This window comes from Leopardus geoffroyi, chromosome X (assembly GCF_018350155.1).
Source record: "Leopardus geoffroyi isolate Oge1 chromosome X, O.geoffroyi_Oge1_pat1.0, whole genome shotgun sequence".
Lineage (NCBI taxonomy): Eukaryota > Metazoa > Chordata > Mammalia > Carnivora > Felidae > Leopardus > Leopardus geoffroyi.
This window is the reverse complement of record NC_059343.1, coordinates 87381877-87392294: the sequence shown is the minus strand read 5'-3', so window position 1 is coordinate 87392294 and position 10418 is coordinate 87381877.

Below are 10418 nucleotides of genomic sequence, written 5' to 3'. Positions count from 1 at the left end.
TAGTATTGTTTGGTCTCCTTTTAGGGAAGCTTTTTTTAATGGAAGGTGTAATATGGGATGGAATGCTTTTCCTCTCAACTATAGAAACTTGCCACAGGCCCAGACTGCTTTTCTGTAAGGGATTATCAAAGAACAGAATGTTTTTCCAGAGTGGTTTGATATTTTTGTTGAGAAAGTATAGTATGAGAAAGTAAGAAATGGACAAATGGAAACTGAGGAGTATTTCAACTAGTTATTGTGTACATTACTGGCTTACTAGCAACACTTGTATATTTTACATATTAGATGCAGCATCATTTTCTTTTTTTTAACCTTAAATTTATTTATTTTTTTAACATATATTTATTCATTTATTTATTTACTTATTTTAATATGAAATTTATTGTCAAATTGGTTTCCATACAACACCCAGTGCTCATCCCAACAGGTGCCCTCCTCAATACCCATCACCCACCCACCCCTCCCTCCCACCCCCCATCAACCCTTCAGTTTATTCTCAGTTTTTAGGAGTCTCTTATGTTTTGGGTCCCTCCTTCTCTAACCATTTTTTTTCCTCCCCCCCCCCCATGGTCTTCTGTTAAGTTTCTCAGGATCCACATAGCAGTGAAAACATATGGAATCTGTCCTTCTCTGTACGACTTATTTCACTTAGCATAACACTCTCCAGTTCCATTCACATTGCTACAAAAGGCCATATTTCATTCTTTCTCATTGCCACGTAGTATTCCATTGTGTATATAAACCACAATTTCTTTTTTGTTCAATATATGAAATTTATTGTCAAATTGGTTTCCATACAACACCCAGTGCTCATCCCAAAAGGTGCCCTCCTCAATACCCATCACCCACCCTCCCCTCCCTCCCACCCCCCATCAACCCTCAGTTTGTTCTCAGTTTTTAAGAGTCTCTTATGCTTTGCCTCTCTCCCACTCTAACCTCTTTTTTTTTTTTTCTCCTTCCCCTCCTCCATGGGTTTCTGTTAAGTTTCTCAGGATCCACATAAGAGTGAAACCATATGGTATCTGTCTTTCTCTGTATGGCTTATTTCACTTAGCATCACACTCTCCAGTTCCATCCACGTTGCTACAAAGGGCCATATTTCGTTCTTTCTCATTGCCATGTAGTACTCCATTGTGTATATAAACCACAATTTCTTTATCCATTCGTCAGTTGACGGACATTTAGGCTCTTTCCATAATTTGGCTATTGTTGAGAGTGCTGCTATAAACATTGGGGTACAAGTGCCCCTATGCATCAGTACTCCTGTATCCCTTGGGGAAATTCCTAGCAGTGCTACTGCTGGGTCATAGGGTAGGTCTATTTTTAATTTTTTGAGGAACCTCCACACTGTTTTCCAGAGCAGCTGCACCAGTTTGCATTCCCACCAACAGTGCAAGAGGGTTCACAATTGCACCAAGAAGCATAAAATACCTAGGAATAAACTTAACCAAAGATGTAAAAGGTCTGTATGCTGAAAACTATAGAAAGCTTATGAAGGAAATTGAAGAAGATACAAAGAAATGGAAAAACATTCCGTGCTCATGGATTGGAAGAATAATATTGTTAAAATGTCAATACTACCCAAAGCTATCTACACATTCAATGCAATCCCAATCAAAATAGCACCAGCATTCTTCTCCAAGCTAGAACAAGCAATCCTAAAATTTGTATGGAACCGCAAAAGGCCCCGAATAGCCAAAGTCATTTTGAAGGAGAAGACCAAAGCAGGAGGCATCACAATCCCAGACTTTAGCCTCTACTACAAAGCTGTGATCATCAAGACAGCATGGTATTGGCACAAAAACAGACACAGAGACCAATGGAATAGAATCGAAACCCCAGAACTAGACCCACAAAAGTATGACCAACTAATCTTTGACAAAGCAGGAAAGAATATCCAATGGAAAAAAGACCGTCTCTTTAACAAATGGTGCTGGGACTGGACAGCAACATGAAGAAAGGATGAAACTAGACCACTTTCTTACTCCATTCACAAAAGCTTCATTTTCAAACATGTCCTAGAAACAAGAATATTTAACTTTGCTTATTTTTTAACCCAATTTTTGGTATATTAACAAAGATTTTAACATTTCATCAGTTTGGGCAATTTCTTATTATATTTTCTGTAGTGTATGTAGTTAGCATGTGTACTGAACTGTTCAAACATTAGCATGCTCAACAAGCTTATTTTGTGAAAATTTCTTATTTATTAAAAAATAATTATGGCAAACTTTCTTCAAAAATAATGAAATCATTTGCAATTCAGAATGCCCTTTTTAAATCTTTCAAGGTATTTTGCTTGCAGGAAATATTATCACAGATTTATTTTTACAAGAATCATTGAAATGAGTTTTTGTTAGGATATCTAGTCATCTTTATGCATTTTGTCTCTATCTTAATTGAAATAAAATATTTACAGCTTTAATTAAAAAAAGGAACTGCCTGTGAGAGTGGCCTCATGTCAGATACAACAGCCAGTAATTACAAATTAACTACTGTATGTTCAAAGTACTAAAGGAACCACCATTGAAGAAAATACAAAAGTATAATGGCAATGCCTGCCCCCGCCAAAGGAAAAAAAAAAGATTATTAATGAAGATTTAGAGATTACTTAACAGATAATCAAATGGAAATTTTGGAGTGAAAACTACAATTACTGAAATGAAAAATTCATTGGAGGGGTTCAACAGTAGATTGGAAAAATTCAGAATAAAAAATTAGCAAAGTTAAAAATAGGTTGAGCAAATAGTAGAGAAAAATAGAATAAATACAAGTGAACAGAATCTCAGAGAAATTTGGGATTTTATTAATTATACCAAGAAGACAAAAAGATAGATACCAAACAGACACATCACAGTAAAAATGTTGAAATCCAAACTGCAAAAGAAAATCTTGAAATCACCAAGAAGACAACAACCTGTCACTTGCAAGGGAATCCCAATAAGATTATGAAATGATTGCCCATCAGAAACAATAGAGGTCAGAAGGCAGAGAAATAAAGTGCTTAAAGAAGAAAACTGTCAATCAAGAATCCTATGTCAAGTGATGTGATCTCTCAAACATGAAAGTGAAATAAACACATTCCAGAAAAACAAATCTTAAAGAATTTCTTGTAAGTACACCTGCTTAAGGAACTTCTTCAGGCTCACAGTGGGAGACCCCAGGGGATAATTTTATTCTATTTTTTATTAAAGTTCATACCAATTTATTCTGTTTCCAGCAATGTGGCAAGTTTGCTTTTGCTTCCAACAAACAGTAGATATTGTAATTATTTTAGAGGTGGTTAATTTCATAAGTGTAAAATGGGAACTCAGGGTATGTTTTTTAAAATATTTCTTTAATTGTGAGATTGTGTGTTTTTCCATGTTAGATTACCAGTTCTATTTATTATGGTGTCAATAGTCAATTAGTATCATGTACCATTTTATCTGCTGAATTTTAAATATTCTTAATATAATTTATTGTCAAATTGGCTAACATACAGTGTGTAAATGTGCTCTTGGTTTTTGGGGTAGATTCCCATGGTTCATAGCTTACATACAAAAACCAGTGCTCATCCCAACAAGGGCCCTCCTCAATGCCCATCACCCATTTTCCCCTCTCCCCCACACTCCACCCACTCTCAGTTTGTTCTCTGTATTTAAGAGTCTCTTATGGTTTGCCTCCCTCCCTCTCTGTAGCTAATTTTCCCCCATCCTTCCCCCATGGTCTTCTGTTAAGTTTCTCAAGATCCACATATGAGTGAAGACATACGATATCTGTCTTTCTCTGACTGACTTATTTCACTCAGCATAATACCTTCCAGTTCCACCCATGTTGCTGAAAATGGCATGATTTCATTCTTTCTCATTGTCAAGTAGTATTACATTGTATATGTAAACCACATCTTCTTTACCCATTCATCAGTTGATGGACATTTAGGCTCTTTCCATAATTTGGCTATTGTTGAAAGCATGGCTATAAACATTGGGGTACATGTGCCCCTATGAATGAGCCCTCCTGTATCCTTTGGGTAAATTCCTAGTAGTGCTATTGCTGGGACGTAGGGTAGTTCTACTTTTAATGTTTTGAGGAACTTCCACACTGTTTTCCAGAGGGGCTGCACCAGTTTGCATTCCCACCAGCAGTGCAAGAGGGTTCCCGTTTCTCCACATACTCACCAGCATCTGTAGTTTCCTGAGTTGTTGATTTTAGCCACTCTGACCGGTGTGAGGTGGTATTTCAGTGTGCTTTTGATTTGTATATCCCTGATGATGAGTGATGTTGAGCATCTTCTCATGTGTCTGTTGGCCATCTGGATGTCTTCTTTGGAGAAGTGTCTATTCATGTCTTTTGCCCATTTCTTCACTGGATTATTTCTTTTTTGGGTGTTGAGTTTGGTAAGTTCTTTATAGATTTTGGATACTAACCATTTATCCAATATATCATTTGCAAATATCCTTTCCCATTCTGTTGGTTGCCTTTTAGTTTTGTTGATTGCTTCCTTTGCAGTGCTGAACCTTTTTATGTTGATGAGGTCCCAGTAGTTCATTTTTGCTTTTTAATTCCCTTGCCTTTGGAGATGTGTCAAGCAAGAAATTGCTGTGGCTGAGGTCAAAGTGGTTGTTGCCTGCTTTCTTCTCTAGGGTGTCGATGGTTTCTTGTCTCACATTCAGGTCCTTCATCCACTTTGAGTTTACTTTTGTGGATGGTGTAGGAAGGTGGTCTAGTTTCATTCTTCTGCATGTTGCTGTCCAGCTCTCCCAGCACCACTTGCTAAAGACCCTGTCTTTTTTCCATTGGCTATTCTTTCCTGCTTTGTCAAAGATTAGTTGGCCATACATTTGTGGGTCCAATTCTGGGTTCTCTATTCCATTGGTCTATGTGTCTGTTTTTGTGCCAATACCATACTGTCTTGATGTTTACAGTTTTGTAGTAGAGTTTTGTAGTCTGGGATTGTGATGCCTCCCGCTTTGGTTTTCTTCTTCAATACTACTTTGGCTATTCAGGGTCATTTGTGTTTCCATACGAATTTTAGCATTGTTTGTTCTTGTTTTGGAAGGAGTGCTGGTGCAATTTTTATTGGGACTGTATTGAATGTGCAGATTGCTTTGGGTAGTATTGACATTTTAACAATATTTATTCTTCCAATCCATGAGCATGGAATGTTTTTCTATTTCTGTGTGTCTTCTTCACTTTCCTTCATAAGTTTTCTATAGTTTTCAGCATACAGATCTTTTACATCTTTGGTTAAGTTTGTTCCTCGGTATTTTATGATTCATGGTGCAATTGTAAATGGGATCAATTTCTAGATTTCTCTTTCTGGTGCTTCATTATTGGTGTATAGAAATTCAACCGATTTCTGTACATTGATTTTTTTACCCTGTACATTGACTTTGCTGAATTCATGTATCACTTCTACCAGTCTTTTGGTGGAGTCTTTTGGGTTTTCCACGTAGAGTATCATGTTGTCTGTGACAAGTGAAAGTTTGACTTCTTCTTTGCCAGTGTTGATGCCTGTTATTTCATTTTGTTATCTGATTGCTGATGCTAGGACTTCCAACACCATGTTACACAACAGTGGTGAGAGTGGATATCCTTGTCTTGTTCCTGATCTCAGGGGGAGAGCTCTCAGTTTTTCCCCGTTGAAGATGGATATTAGCTGTGGGTTCTTCATATATGGCTTTTATGATGTATAAGTATGTTCCTTCTATTCCAACTTTCTTGAGGGTTTTTAATAAGAAAGGATGCTGTATTTTGTCAAATGTTTTTTCTGCATCTATTGACAGGACCATATGGTTCCTATCTTTCCTTTTATTAATGTGATGTATCACATTGATTGATTTGCAAATATTGAAGCATCCCTGCAGCCCAGGAATGAATCCCGCTTGATTATGGTGAATAATTCTTTGTATATGCTGTTGAATTTGATTTGCTAGAATCTTGTTGAGAATTCTTGCATCCATGTTCATCAAGGATATTAGCTTGTAAAACTCCTTTTTTGTGGGGTCTGTCTGGTTTGGGAATCAAGGTAATGCTGGCTTCACAGAATGAATCTGGAAGTTTTCCTTCCCTTTCTATTTGTTGGAACACCTTGAGAAGGATAGATATTAACTCTGCTTTAAATGTCTGGTAGAATTCCCCTGGGAAGCCATCTGCCCCAGGACTCTTATTTGTTGGGAGATTTTTAATCACTACTTCAATTTCATCACTGTTCAATATTTCTATTTCTTAAAAAAAAAATCTATTTCTTCCAGTTTGAGTTTTGGTAGTGTGTGGTGTCTTGGAATTTGTCCATTTCTTCCAGGTTGTCCAGTTTGTTGGCATATAATTTTTCATAGCATTCTCTGATAATTGCTTGTATTTCTGAAGGGTTGGTTGTGATAAATACATTTTCATTCACGATTTTATCTATTTGGGTTCTCTCTATTTTCTTTTTGAGAAGTCTGGCTAGGAGTTTATCAATTTTGTTTATTTTTAAAAAACTAACTCTTGGTTTCATTGATCTGTTCTACTGTTTTTTCTTTCTACATGTTCATTTCTGCTTGGATCTTTATTATTTCTCTTCTTCTGCTGGCCTTGGGCTTTCTTTGTTGTTCTGCTTCCAGTTCCTATGAGTGTGTGCTAGAGTTTGCATGTGAGATTTTTCTTGTTTCTTGAGATAGGCCTGGATTGCAATGTATTTTCTTCTTAGGACTTCCTTTGCTGCATCCCAAAGGGTTTGGACTGTTGTGTTTTCGTTTCCATTTATTTCCATATATTTTTAAATTTCTTCTTTAATTGCCTGGTTGACCCATTCATTCCTTAGTAGGATGTTCTTTAACCTCCATGCATTTGGAGGTTTTCCAAAACTTTTCCTGTGGTTGATTTCACGTTTCATTGCATTGTAATCTAAAAGTACGCATGGTAAGATCTCAATTCTTTTATATTTATTGAGGGCTGTTTTGTGACCCAGTATGTGATCTATCTTGGAGAATGTTCCATGTGCACTCGAGAAGAATGTGTATTCTGCTGCTTTAGGATGAAAGTTATGAATATATCTGTCAAGTCCATCTGGTCCAATGTATCATTCAGGGCCATTGCTTCTGTATTGATTTTCTGTCTAGATGATATGTCCATTGTTGTAAGTGGAGTATTAAAGTTCCCTTCAATTACCACATTCTTACCATTAAGATTGCTTATGTTTGTGATTGTTTTATATACTTGGGTATCTCTGAATTCAGTGCATAAACATTTATAGTTGTTAGTTCTTCTTGATGGATAGACTCCATGATTGTGATATAATGTCCTTCTTCATCTCTTGTTACAGCCTTTAGTTTAAAATCTAGTTTGTCTGATACAAGTATGGCTACTCCACCTTTCTTTTGACTTCCAGTAGCATGATAGATGGTTCTCCATCCCCTCACGTTCAATCTAAAGGTGCCCTCAGGTCTAAAATGAGTCTCTTGTAGACAGCAAATCGATGTGGTTTTTTTTAATCCATTCTGATACCCTATGTCTTTTGGTTGGGGCATTTAGTAAATTTACATTCAGCGTTATTATTGAAAGCTATGGATTTAGAGTCATCGTGTTATCTGTCGATTTCATGCTTGTAGGATGTCTCTAGTCCTTGGTAGTCTTTGCAACATTCCACTCACAGAGTCTACCTTAGGATCTCTTGTAGGGCTGGTTTAGTAGTGATGAATTCTTTCAGTTTTTCTTTGTCTAGGAAAACCTTTACCTCTCCTATTCTGAATGACAGGCTTGCTGGATAAGGATTCTTGGCTGCATATTTTTACCATTCAGCACTTTGAACATTTCTTGCCACTCTTTTCTGGCTTGCCAAGTTTCAGTGGATATGTCTGCTAGTACTGTGTCTACCCTTGTAGATTAAGGCCCGTTTATCCCTAGCTGCTTTCAGAATTCTCTCTTTATCTTTGTATTTTGCCAGTTTCACTATGATATGTCATGCAGATCGATTCAAGTTACGTCTGAAGGGAGTTCTCTGTGCCTACTGGATTTCAATGTCTGTTTCCTTCCCCAGATTGAAGAAGGTCTCAGCTATGATTTGTTCAGGTTCACCTTCCACCCCTTTCTCCCTCTGTTCTTCTTCTGGAACTCCTATGATATGGACATTATTCCATTTCATAGAATCACGTAGTTCTTTAATTCTCCCCTCGTGGTCCAGAATTTTTTTTTTATCTTTTTCTCAGCTTCATCTTTTTCCATAATTTTACATTCCATTTCACCTATTCTCCCCTCTGCCTCTTCAATCCTCACTGTCACCGCCTCTGGTTTATTTTGCACCTCATTTAGAGCATTTTTGATTTCATCATGACTATTTTTTTTAGTTCCTTGAACTCTGTAGCAATAGGTTCTCTGCTGTCTTCTATGCTTTTTTCAAGCCCAGCAGTTAATCTTGTGACTATTATTCCAAATTCTTGTTCAGTCATACTGTTTATATCTGTTTTGATCAATTTTTTGACAGTCATTTCTTCCTGGAATTTCTTTTTGAGCAGAATTCTTCCGTTTCATCATTTTGGCTAGTTTTCTGTCTCTTATGTGTTTTAAAAGTTTATTATGTGCCCTGCCCCTGTGAGCACTACTATATTAAAGAGGGGCCATACACTGTCCAGGCCTGGCCCTTCAGGAGGTGTTTTTTGGAGTGTGTCACTTGCCCTCTGTTGTTGTGACTTTGGTTACTTTATCTCCTTACTCTTAGTGATGTTTTGGAGGCTCCACCAGGTGTGCTTTGATTTGTTCATTGAACAGCCCTGGAAAGAAGAACAAACAAACAAAAACCAAAAACAAACACACAAAAAAACCAAAAACAAAAAACCAGAAACACCAGTTACAAGTCAACCACAGGGTGGAGGCAGTGCTGATGAAAGAGGCCTTACCTCATACAAAGAGAGAAATGACATGGGTGGGGGAAAAGAAAAGAAAATTGACCGTACAGAGAAACTAAAGGCTTAACCCAGAGAGAAAAAGAGGAACATAAAGAAGGAAGTTTAGAACATGTATAAAGAGAATAGATTAAATATGTCTGATTAAGCAAAACAACCAGAGTAACCAGACTAGAGGAGGGAAGAGATAAGAAGGTGAAAACGAAAGAAGAATACATTAAGAATTGTCTCAGAATTAAATCAGGCAATGCAATGGCTGTGGTCTGGAGGAGGAGCAGCCTGGTTTCTCAGTGTCAATCCTGCCCCTGTAGATACACAGTTACCAAGTGTGAATGGGCGTTGTTTGGTGTAGTTGGATCCCGCCTCCACTGTGGGCCCATTGTCCATTCCCTGAAGACCCACATTGTTGGTGATGGGGACAAAAATGGTGACATCCCAGTCTCTCCTCTACAGACTGGGCGTCCCAAACTACTCTGTTCAAGCCATCTTCATTGTGCGGTGGGAGCAAACGAGGTGGTTTGTCCCGCTCTGCCAACTCCCACTCCTCTCCAGTGCTTGACTGGGATTTAAACCCCGGTGTCTTCATCCCCAAAGGCGAGGGAATTAAAAGCAAAAGTGAATTACTGGGACCTTATGAAGATAAAAAGCTTCTGCACAGCAAAGGAAAAAACCAACAAAACTAAAAGGCAACCAACGGAATGGGAAAAGATATTTGCAAATGACATATCGGACAAAGGGCTAGTATCCAAAATCTATAAAGAGCTCACCGAACTCCACACCCGAAAAACAAATAACCCAGTGAAGAAATGGGCAGAAAACATGAATAGACACTTCTCTAAAGAAGACATCTGGATGGCCAACAGGCACATGAAAAGATGTTCAACGTCGCTCCTTATCAGGGAAATACAAATCAAAACCACACTCAGATATCACCTCACGCCAGTCAGAGTGGCCAAAATGAACAAATCGGGAGACTATAGATGCTGGAGAGGATGTGGAGAAACGGGAACCCTCTTGCACTGTTGGTGGGAATGCAAATTGGTGCAGCCGCTCTGGAAAGCAGTGTGGAGGTTCCTCAGAAAATTAAAAATAGACCTACCCTATGACCCAGCAATGGCACTGCTAGGAATTTATCCAAGGGATACAGGAGTACTGATGCATAGGGGCACTTGTACCCCAATGTTTATAGCAGCACTCTCAACAATAGCAAAGTTATGGAAAGAGCCTAAATGTCCACCAACTGATGAATGGATAAAGAAATTGTGGTTTATATACACAATGGAATACTACGTGGCAATGAGAAAAAATGAAATATGTCCTTTTGTAGCAACGTGGATGGAACTGGAGAGTGTGATGCTAAGTGAAATAAGCCATACAGAGAAAGACAGATACCATATGGTTTCACTCTTATGTGGATCCTAAGAAACTTAACAGAAACCCATGGGGGAGAGGAAGAAAAAAAAAAAAAAAAGAGGTTAGAGTGGGAGAGAGCCAAAGCATAAGAGACTCTTAAAAACTGAGAACAAACTGAGGGTTGATGGGGGGTGGGAAGGA